The sequence below is a fragment of the Schistocerca piceifrons genome, chromosome 7, assembly GCF_021461385.2.
Source record: "Schistocerca piceifrons isolate TAMUIC-IGC-003096 chromosome 7, iqSchPice1.1, whole genome shotgun sequence".
Lineage (NCBI taxonomy): Eukaryota > Metazoa > Arthropoda > Insecta > Orthoptera > Acrididae > Schistocerca > Schistocerca piceifrons.
The window spans coordinates 493,047,173-493,059,824 of record NC_060144.1 but is presented as its reverse complement, the minus strand read 5'-3'; positions in this window follow the sequence as shown (position 1 = coordinate 493,059,824).

Here is a 12,652-nt window from a genome sequence, read left to right as displayed (position 1 = left end):
TCTTACGGTGTCAGTTCCCATCAGCACTTAGTCGAGGCCATGCCACGTCGAGTTGTGGGAATTTTGCGTACTCGCGGGAGCCCTACACGGTATTAGGCAGGTGTACCAGTTTCTTTGGCTCTTCACCTATAAAAGGGCAGTTCATTGACGGAGCTATCATTTTTACTCAGGTGATTCATCTGAAAAGGTGTCCAACGTGATTATGGACGCACTAGGCGAATTAACAGACTTTGGATGCGGAATGGTAGTTGGAGCTAGACGCATTGGACATTCCATTTCGGAAATGGTTAGGTAATTCAATATTTCAAGATCCACAGAGTCAAGAATGTACCGAGAATACGATATTTCAGGCATCATCTTTCACCACAGATAATGAAGTGCCCGATTGTGTTCGCGTAACGACAGAGAGCAGCGGCGTTTACTTGGAGTTGAGAGTGCTAGCAGAAAAGCGCGAAATAACCGCAGAAATCAATGTTGGGCATACGACAAACTTACTGCTAGGACAGAATGCGAAACTTGGCGTTTACGGGCAGCAGTGTGACTCTGCTAACAGCACGACATCGCCTACAGCACTTCCGCTGTGCTCATGACCCTACCTGGTCACACGAGTCTCGATTTCAGTTGGTAAGAGTTGATAGTATGGTTCGACTGTGGCGCAGACCCCACGAAACCATGGACTCAAGTTGTCAACAAGGCACTGTGCAAGCTGATGGTGGCTCCGTAATGGTCAGAGCTGTGTTGACATGGCATGGTCTGTGGTCCAGCTGAACTGATCATTGACTGGAAATGGTTATGTTGTGCAATTTGGAGACCATTTGCAGCCATTCCTGTACTTCACGTTCCCCAACAACGATGGAATTTTTATGGATGGCAATGCGTCATGTTACCAGGCCACAGTTGTTCGCCATTGATTTGAAGAACACTCTGAACAATTCGAACAAACTATTTGTCCACCCATCGAATATTTGTGGGATGCTATCATTCGTCCACAAAATCCTGCAGCCGGTCGGAGTGGCCGTGTGGTTTTAGGCGCTACAATCTGGAACCGAGCGACCGCTACGGTCGCAGGTTCGAATCCTGCCTCGGGCATGGATGTGTGTGATGCCCTTAGGTTAGTTAGGTTTAAGTAATTCTAAGTTATAGGGGACTGATGACCTCAGAAGTTAAGTCCCATAGTGCTCAGAGCCATCTGAACCATTTGTAATTTCCGAACCTCGCTTAGTACATGTGGACTTCTCATTGTGTTTATTTGATAACCTTAATATCCATCTCTAAGGATATCTGTGCAAGTGACTTTGAAGTGAATTTTTAGTTGTGTCAAAATCTAGTCGGCCATACATTTTGACCATCGGAGTGTGTAGCTCTTCGAAATTGAAAATAAGTCCTCTTCTGTGATACAATTTTGGTAGTGTTCCCATTAGTTCTGCATGCGTGATTTGTATGTTGGATGCCAGATGTTCCCCGATCGACATGCTCCAGAGTTGGAAATGAAAGTGATTTGGTCTGTGTATATGGGTGCCCCTCTTACAGCCTGTTTTAGAGCAGCGGTTAGAAGTGCTGTTCTCCTAGTCTTGTTAGTTTTACTGAATCATCATAAATTTTTATATATTTTGGGGGTATGCTGCTTTATGTATGCCTTGTGCCAGCTTGGTATTACTATAGTTTATATTTGGGTCAGTCTCTATCTGAACATTTACGTTTTTTTTTTAATTATTGGGCACAATTTTATGGTTTTCCCCTATTTGTGTCTCGAACTCTCTTTTCATTTGTTGTTTCTACATTAACGTTTCTATCTACATCAAACTCTACTTCTACCTGCACATTTACCTTGCAGTTCTCATTAGTGGTTTTATCTCTTGCTTTGCAATAATTGCCAGTTGATGTCTCCTCTTACTCTCTTACATGTTGAGCTCCTTCTGGATCAGCTGTTGCCGGTATCCTCTTGTTTCTTCAAGGTGTCACCTTCCTTTCCTGTCGTCGTCCGTCTTTTAACTTTTTACAGTAAATCCTAAACTCCATCTTTGCATCTCTTAGCTGTTTACTTGGCGATCTTTGATTCCTTTCACCCTATGTTTGGTTAGCCGCCGTAGCCCACTCGAATAATTACAACGATACAATATTGCAGAGCCTATGTTGTTCAGAAGTACGGTGCAAAGTTGCTTCGGACATACACGCATGTGCGCAAAAAGTAGGAAATCCGGTTTCAAGGCCCGGTCCAGCAAAAATTTTTGTTGTTGTCATATCATTACACAGTTGACGATTGCACATATTTGCAAATGCAATATATTTCATATAGTCGCATAGTTGCACTGTTTACCATCATCTGGTAACGTTGGCAGTACGTCGTTCCTGCTGCCCCACACTTTTTTCTTCCTCTTTTTGCACAGGGCATGCATACTGCTGGTTTGATCTTTTTGGGCAGTCTTTTCTAATGCAAACACGCTTGATGTTCCGCTGAACAAGGTTTTGGCACTTGGCCTAAGTCTCAATATTTGTGACTTTTGGCACTACGCAATAACCATTAATTGCCATTACACTATATTCTTTATATAGTAGTCCACTTTTTAGAATTGTTTTCCTGAGCTAGCGGGAAACCTCAGAGACGTGGTATCCAAATCCTTTTCTTTATTTCCCATTTTAAAGCGTAATTTAAAGTTCTTTTGAAATTCTTGAAACATACACTGGTCTTCAGAATTCTGATTGTAGGTATACTCCAACGTCTCTTGCGCCAATAGTCTGTTTGAAACATCATACACAATCGTCAGTGGCCATTTCTTAGGAGTTGGTTCATAGACAATTTCTCTCTTCAGTGACTCATTGGTCAAGATCTTATTTCAGTCATCTTTAGAAACTGTTTCGTTAATTACTGCTTTCTTTGTGACGCTGACTTTTATACCCTTATTCTGTCAGTCTTACGATTTATGGTTTTATTGAAATTTCCTTTACTTGCTCCACATTTTGGCTTCCTTTCGGCCTCAGTTATATTGTGTCTCCTTGTTTTGACACTATCTTTTCAACAGGACTCCCCGGTTCTTTTACTTTCTTGTACGCTTACTGCTACGGCCACACGAGCAGCATACGTTTTCTTTCCTGTCTGGCCTCCGAACTTGTCGTTTTCTTTTTCTAGCTCAGCGATGCGGCCTTCAAGTACGCCCTGTTTAACCGTTCACTTTATTTCTGGAATCCTGTCCATGGGCATTTTGCCTTTACCTTTGTCTGTGTATAGCAGTCCATTAATCTCGTCTAGCCGCTGAACAACCGAACGATTACTATCGTGACTTAAAGTCGGGCGCTCAGAAATCTCTCTCTCACTGTGCCATGTTGTTAGAAAGGGACAAAAGAAATGGGAGTCATATCTCATGGCCCGCCCGATTCGGCGTCTCCGTGAGGAGGGGTGGTGGTGGTGGTGGTGGTGGTGGTGGTGGTGGTGGCGGGGGGGGGGGGGATGGAATTAATTGCAGCTCCCCCAGCAGTCTCGCCCCTAGACCAAGGGCTGCTCCGAGTAGCCAGGTTCGACACGCCGTTTCCAGCGCACTGGTCTCCATCAGCAGCCTCATCGACCAATGATTTTACCTAGCCTGCCTCAGTAAGTGCACCGCGCACTCCAGAGAAGCGGAAGCACTCCTCGCCTGAGTTTCCACTACGAAGGCCAAGGATCCACTCCCACCCATATACGCGGCACCCAGCCGTTTGGAGGTCTGGATCCACCTAACTTACCACAGGCGATGTTAGCACCCTCCAATCTTGGCGGAACACGCCTCAGAGGCACGACGAGGCATTGTCGACTTGGGTCAGGATCACAGACCACCAAAGCAGGTCACCGGTAAGCAAGGGACACATGTTGCGTGTCCATACATGTTGGGAATCAGCGACCGCAGGGCGGAAGGACCGCTCTACGCTGTTGCTCAAGCTGAGAGCGACAGATGTTGTGTATACTCAAAACGCAGCTTCCCCTGCGCAACGCACCCTGCGCTTTGGCTTCGGGTTGGGGGTGTTTTACGCACTGTCGTGACGGGAGTTTAGTGTCCTTCCTTGAGGAGATAACACTCACCCATCTACAGCCTGGAAGGTGTAACAGAAGGAACCCAGGTCTTACGATGTTCAGTTTGACATCAACAGAGGCTGCGCGTTGACTGCCTAGCATCCTCTTTCCCGGTTACGTCACACTCAACGTGGATAACTGGAGGCTCTCCACACACACTGGGACAACACCTGGGCCCTCCACCACCGTCTTTTGCTAACTAAACGGGAATCATTGCAAGCGATGATCCTTTGCGACGTCTTGTATAGATGACCATTCCCGTGTTGGGTCCTCCCTTTTTACGAGGGGGATACTGAGTGCTTTGGTAATGACAAGGGCGCGGAGTAGGACATTATGGTCCCTGCCCCACTCAGGTTCTTCTGAATCCTCTGAGAAAGGCCGTATGCTCTAAGCCAAAATCATAAATCTGCTTGGAATGGTTGAGCTCAAGCAAAGCAGCAACCCCCGTACAAAGACTTGCGTGCATCCACAAAAGATAATATTATGCATCTGGTGGAACAGCGACGGGGTGGTATAAAACGACAACGAATTGCTTCCCCAAGGTGTAACCATCACTGCTGGCATTTATTGTCAACAACTGAGACGTCTTGCACACACAATCCAAGATCAGCGACTAGGAAGACAACGTGAACTGATGCTGCTCTGCGGTAACGTCCTCCTACATTCTGCTAGACCGACAAAAAACATTATATAGGAGCTGGGTTGGGGAGTCATTCCCCGCCAAACTTATTCACCTGATATTACGCCCTCAGATTTCACTTTTTCCGCTCTTTGTTGAACAACGTTCAAGGAACTCCGTTTCCTGATGATAATGGCCTCCGAACATAACTGGACGAGTTCTTCGCCTCAAAACCATGTGATTTCTACAGTTGGGGAATCCAGAAGTTACCCCAGCTTTGGCAGACTGTTATTACTGGCGGAGGAGAATATATTATTCGTGACTAAAGTCTCTGTTATGTGTATCTGTTGTGATTATTAAACTTTTGGAAAAACGTTACGGACTTATATGCCAAACTAATACAGCATGCTACAGCAGACAAAACATCTTCTGGGCAACTGCAACTTTGTTGCACCGTTTCATGTTGCACGCTAAAAGTTGGCCACTGTAGTCCATATGTAACGTGTGTCTTGATGTAACGTATCGTGTAATGTTGCCTCGCTGGAATTCGGTCTTCACGCAGGCTATCCCAACAGTGCTCCACCTCGCTTGCAGTCAAGCGCTAATACACTACTGCCCATTAAAATTGCTGCACCAACAAGAAATGCAGATGATAAACGGCATGTGATTACATTTTCACGCAATTTGGGTGGATAGATACTGAGAAATCAGTACCCAGAACAACCACCTCTCGCCGTAATAGCGGCCTTGATACGCCTGGGCATTGAGTCAAACAGAGCTTGGATGGCGTGTACAGGTACATCTGCCCACGCAGCTTCAACACGATACCAAAGTTCATCAAGAGTAGTGATTGGCGTATTGTGACCAGCCAGTTGATCGGCCACCATTGACCAGACGTTTTCAGTTGGTGAGTGATCTGGAGAATGTGCTGGCAAGGCAGCAGTCGAACATCTTCTGTATCCAGAAAGGCCCGTACAGGACCTGCAACATGCGGTCGTGCATTACCCTGATGAAATTAAGGGTGTCGCAGGGATCGAATGAAGGGTAGAGCCACGGGTCGTAACACATCTGAAATGTAACACCCACTGTTCAAAGTGCCTTCAATGCGAACAAGAGGTGACCGAGACGTGTAACCAATGGCATCCCATACCATCACACCGGGTGATACGCCAGTATGGCGATGACGAATACACGCTTCCAATGTGCGTTCACCGCGATGTCGCCAAACACGAATGCGACCATCATGATGCTGTAAACAGAACCTGCATTCATCCGAAAAAATGACGTTTTGCCATTCCTGCACCCAGGTTCGTCGTTGAGTACACAATCGCAGGCGCTCCTGTCTGTGATGCAGCGTCAAGGGTAGCCGCAGCCATGGTCTCCGAGCTGATAGTCCATGCTGCTGCAAACGTCGTCGAAGTGTTCTTACAGATGGTTGTTGTCATGCAAACGTCCCAGTGTGTTGACGCAGGGATCGAGACGAGGCTGCACGATCCGTCACAGCCATGCGGATAAGATGCCTGTCATCTCGACTGCTAGTGATACGAGGCCGTTGGGATCCTGCAAGGCGCTCCATATTACCCTCCTGAAGCCACCGATCCCATATTGGATCTCGACCAACGCGAGCAGCAATGTTGCGATACGATAAACCGCAATTGCGATAGGCTACAATCCGACCTTTATCAGAGTCGGAAACGTGATGGTACGCATTTCTCCTCCTTACATGAGGCATCACAACAACGTTTCACCAGGCAACGCCGGTCAGCTGCTGCTTTTGTATGAAAAATCGGTTGGAAACTTTCCTCGTGTCAGCTCGTTGTAGAAGTCACCACCGGCGCCAACCTTGTGTGGATGCTCTAAAAAGCTAATCATTTGCATATCACAGCATCTTCTTCCTGTCGGTTAAATTTCGCGTCTGAGCACGTCATCTTCGTGGTCTAGCAATTTTAATGGCCAGTAGTGTAATATAGGCTACCCGCCAGGCGACCGTGTTAACAGGCATTCCGCGCATGCACTAACCACATGGATAACAATTCCCGCACGCGCTCGGCCTGTACGTGTTGGCCCCCGGCTTCTGCCTCACTAGCTACTCCACAATTTTTTTGTCGACTGCTGCCCACCTGCGCTTGTAGGCGACCGGCTGCCCGCCGGCGGAAGGGATGGGAAAAACCGACCGGTTAACACCGATACTGTTATTTTTGTTCTTAATAACCTCTATTTTCCGGTATATGTTTGGTCTCGGTTTTTTACTTGTTATTAATAATGAGTAAAAAACCGAAATATCAATTGGCCATAACAGCAGCGCTGAAATTTTTCGTTTTCAAGTAATCTTTTTTGAACAAAGGAGTAATCTTTATTCGTAAAATATCCGTGGGTTTGAAATATTGCGTTGTTGCAGAAAATGGGAAGAGTCAGTGCTATTTCAATAACAATGCAGACAGGATCGAGCGACAAACACATGGCATAAGAATTGGCACAGTATGTCTGAGACAATAACGTCCATGTTGCCGTGTGTCATAGCTTAAGTGTGTGCGTGTGTACGACTTGCCCCCACCTGGTCTAACGGTAGTTTCTTGCTGTCGTTGCCGGGCATTTGCTGTATGGCAGAAATGGCACCAAACTTAGCCTGGTAATATTTATATGAAGTGATATAGCGATGAAGCACAATGCTTCATTTACTTGAAAGTGATTAAAGATTTTTCTGCCATTTCTATGAAATGAGTAGGGAAATTATGGTAACAGTACTAAATTTAAAACTTAACGTCAGTTTATTCTTAGTAAACAATAAAAATAAGAAGTAGCTGATCTGCTACCTGTGTCTACATAATATGCCTTTATTTGCATATAGCCCTTGAAAACGGACAAATTAACACTAAAAGCAGAATTCTTCAAGCCGGTCGGAGTGGCCGAGCAGTTCTAGGCGCTTCAGTCTGGAAGCGGTCGCTGGTTCGAATTCTGCATCGGGCATGGGTGTTTGTGATGTCCTTAGGTTAGTTAGGTTTAAGTAGTTCTAAGTTCTCGGGGACTGATGACCACAGCAGTTAAGTCCCATAGTGCTCAGAGCCATTTGAACCATTTTTGAGAATTCTTCACCATCGATTTCCACCCACCAGCACTGACTATTCGTAATGCCCAAATAGTGATCCCTGATTACAACACGATTTTTGAGCAGAGTTTCAAAAAATTGGAATCAACAGGAGAAACTGCTGATTTTTTATAGTATTCAGTCGCTTACCACTTTTCGAGGAAAGCAGTGAGCCACTGACAGACTTTTAATTTAATATTTAATATTTTGATTTTATATATTTTGAAACGTAAAGAGTCAAAATATTTTAGTCTGCTCACTTTCTACGTTTATTACAGGAAACAATCGGAATAACAAACCGAAAATCGGTCATTTTAGAAACCGGTTATTTTGAGCGGTTTAAACAGTGAATTGAAACTGGCGTGGGAAAAACCGATATAACCGAAAACCGGTTGTTTCAGAGTTAACCTCCATGCCTCGCCGGTGGGCTCACGAGTTGGAACAGCGTACTCCAACGTGTTGTCAAAAATGGTTCAAATGGCTCTAAGCACTATAGGACTTAACATGTGAGGTCATCAGTCCCCTAGACTTAGAACTACTTAAACCTAACTAACCTAAGGACATCACACACATCTATGCCCGAGGCAGGATTTCAACCTGCGACCGTAGCAGCAGCGCAGTTCCGGACTGAAGCGCCTAGAACCGCTCTGTCACAGCGGCCGGCACCGTGTTGTCGCAAGGGCAACGAATATCTGAGGATGTTCGCGTCTGGTGAGCGAAAGTAGTCAGATACATATTCCTCAACGCCTACCCCGATTCATAGTTCACAGTCGCATCTACTGGTTGCCTATGTAACAGCTTCCACGGGCCAAAACTTTTATTTTCAGTATTTCGTATAGTTACTGGATGAATTTAAAATTTAAAATGCAGTCATAAAGTAGTCATTAAAAGATATAATCTTAATAGCTGTACTCGGTGATCATGTTCCGCCTCTGAAAATCTTTATATGTTATAGCTGACCCGGCAAACGTTGCTTTGCTATATAAATTACCTCTATTCTATAAGAATAATGTATACGTGTAACACAATGTATACGTGTAACACAATAGCCGTTGTTGTCGGGAGCTCGTGACACAAACGATAATAATGACCGAAAACTGTGTAGGGAGTGAAATGTTCAAAAGTGTGTGAAAACTTATGGGACTTAACTGCTAAGGTCATCAGTCCCTAAGCTTACACACTATGTAACTTAAGTTATACTAAGGACAAACACACACACCAATGCCCGAGGGAGGGCTCTAACCTCCGCCGGGACCAGCTGCACGGTCCATGACTGCAGCGCCTTAGACCGGTAGGGAGTGAGAAAAGGCTTAGGGGGAAGTCCGGCAGTATCGGCCACTATTAGTTCTAGTGTCCCTACGGTAGATCGCGCGGATTTAACAATTTTAGCCGATACACGGCTCGTCCATGAGCAAACAAACACGGCGGCAATTTCGTGTCGAAACGTGTTCGCCAGCATTATGAAGAAGGCCAAGCGCACACGCATCGATTTTTATCGTACGTAAAAATATTGTACGATTAAATTCTTTTAGAGGAACAAACGAGAGCATAGGAACTTCTTTGTTCCACTAAAAGAATTTGATCTACGATATATTTCCATACGATAAAAATCGATGCGTGTGCGCTAGGCCTAAATGTCGGTTTGGCGAATGACGCGTGCTACCTACTTAAACTTCTCCTTCTAGTTACGTCGATTCAAAGAGAAATATTCGAGTCGTTGCTTTTGGTACGTTTTCTCCAATTACCTATCTATCGAATAGTGAAAGACTATCACCAGTAGACAGTGGCGGGGATAACTGATCAAGTGATAGTTGATCAGTTATCGACTGGGGTTGAAAATTATTAAATTACTAAAATCGCTATTAAAACATAGGGGTTGGTGGTAGAAGGGTGAAAATTTAGGGTTGTGTGTATTTTTTAATGCCACATCATAATAAAATAAAAATAAAAAGTTCTGTCAAAAAATCAGAATTTTTTTTTTTTGGGGTGGACCATCCTTATCACTTAGGGGTATGAAAAATAGATTATTACCAATTCTAAGACCTACCGAATATACATCTAAAATTTCATCAGAGTCGATCTAGTCGTTTCGGAGGAGTACGGCAACTAACACTGTGACACGAGAGTTTCATATATAATGATACTGAAGATTTAACACAATAAATCAAACCGTTAGAAACCATGTACACGTCTTGCGACACAGTAACTTACGCACGTGCGAATACCCAGATCATAATCTTCCACTATTTCAGAAAGAGACCATTTAGTGACTTCGAACAAACTTTACACTTTACCTAAACCCCTTAAGAAACCATTTCTCGCTAACACCGCCACCCCTAGATAAATTATGAAAGGAAAAATGTCGATCCCTTAGTACATTTTCGACATTCATCTAGTAGAACTGCAGCATCAGGCTTGGCGATTCAATTTATTACTTCGTTACTACTAACGGTATTCGCAATAAATTTTGCAGACGGCATCCACATATATCACTGAATGTACCTTCAAAATCATGGAATTTTATGACATTTAGTTCATAAGAACCAACAGTCTTGCAGCAGTGGTAACACCTGTTCCCGTCAGATCACGAAGTTAAGCGCTGTCGGGTTTGGCTATCACTTGTATGGGTCGCCATCTGGGTGTGACGAGTGCTGTTGGCTACCAGGTGCACTTAGCTCTTGTGGGGCCAATTGAAGAGCTACTTGACTGGCAAGTAGCGGCACCGGTCACGAGAACTGAAAACGCGTGGGAGGGCAGTGTGTTGGCCACATGCTCATCGCATCCGGTGACGCCTAAGGACTACGGATGACACGGCGTCCGGTCGGTACCGTTAGGTCTTCAAGGCCTATTCCAACAGTGTTTACCTTTTTTAGTTCATAAGACGCCACAAACACTGAGATGCCTGAAAACCTAGCTTTTGCTTAAAATGCGGCACAAATTACCCAGGCTACACCGACCAGTGTTTCATCATTAGTGCACTTAGTGAATTCCAACGAACTTCAAGCGTAATTTAAAACCTATTCTAAAAATTTTCTCTCTCACATGCTTAACATCAAATATTAACACGTTCACTCTTTTGTAAAGTAATTATATCCTGAATAGAACAGGCCAGGAGACATGTTAGAATGAAAAAACTTTTCATAAGGTCGGATCTTAGTCTCAGTTGAGAATGCGATTGACACGTTACTACGTATTCTCCATCCGAAAGCTGGATCCTTGACCAATATCTAGAGAAAAGATGCTTTTGAAATGTATCTGTATCGCCGTCTCTCGCATATACCTTGGGCGATGAAAATTTGAAACGAAGAAGCTTCATGGGATGAAAAGCAAAAATGGCTATACTGGTGTCGAAACTTAAAGCAAGAAACAAAAATTTTGCAAATTTGCGTTTATTTTGCAACAAAATTGCACCACCAGTGAACAACGTAAAGAATACAGAACGTAAACAACTGCAACATGTATAACGGTAGACAAACATGTTCCTCTCTTTTTCCAACTTAAAGGATTTGGACACACATTCCGACAACTGGTTAATGTGCTCAGTGTGAGGTGTGAATATCGCTGGCAGCAGTACAGGCCGGGAAACGATGGGACATGTTGTAAATGATGTCATCAATCTCTTGCATTCTTCTTGCAGAGCTGCTCATAAATCTTTGGATACTAAAGCGAAGCAACGCGTGTCCCTAGTGCATCCCAGACCTGCGATATGGGATTAAAATCGCGAGAGCGAGCAGGCTATGCCATGTGTGCAAATTCTTCAATTTCCAATAAAATATTAATCACCCGTGCTGTATAAGGTCGAGCATTATCGTCCATCAACACAAAATCTGGGTCCACAACACTTCGTGACGAGATCTTGGGAACTCATGTACAAGCATACATGAGAACCCAAGATCTCGTCACGATAACTGACAGCAGTTAACCTTGACTATTCAACCGCACATGTCCATGAATAGATGTTCAAGTAGTCAGCATAATCCTGCTTACACCATTAGGGGCTCCCCTCGATATCGGTCTCTTTCTGCAATGTTTTTGTCCCAAAATCGTGTTCAACGCTCCCTCCAGATGCGAATCCGTAGATAATAGCTCTCCAGACCAAATCGGGACTCATCTGCGAAAAGAACATTGGCCCACTGTTCGACGGTCCAGGTGGCATGTTGACGGTTCCACTCTAGACGTTCCCTTCTGTGAAGATACATCAGAGGTACACATACAGCAGGTCTCCGACAGTAAAGGCCACTCTGCAGAAGCTTTCTCTACACCGTTTGTCTTGATACACACGTCCAGTGGATGTTGCGAAGTCAGATGCCAGTTGCCGCGCAGTACTAAGGCGATACCCTCGTTCCGTGACAGTGAAATAATAGTACTCTCTTTTTGATGTCACACTAGGTCGGCCATGCCCTGGTCTTCGGGTTACAGGTTTCCGGCCTCTCTGAACTATCACCATAACCAAAAAACAGCAGAATTACTCACGTTAAGCCATCGCGCCACATCAGTTTGCGACTGCACTGCTTCCATTCTTCCTATCGTCCTCCACCGCGGAGAGGCTGATAGGCGTCTTCTCTGTGTCATACAGTACCGTCTGTGGCTGTGTAGACAGCTATTGTGGATTTGGACTATCCGGCAAAGACTATCCGAGCTGATATGTGCCCTTACATCATCGGTGGCGTGGTTGTTCGTTGACTAGAATGCCATCTTCCGTGCCGAATATGACAGTACGAACATCTGTTGATAGTTTGTACGATTATATCGTGAATTAGACACAGGACGGGGAAATAGTGCTTTGTTGCTTTAATTTTGGACACCAGTGTATACTGGACGCATGAGGGGCGAAAGATACCAACTATTATAGCTCATTATTGAAGGAAAAATACAAGGGAAGAGTTCTGCTGTAACACGAAGAAAC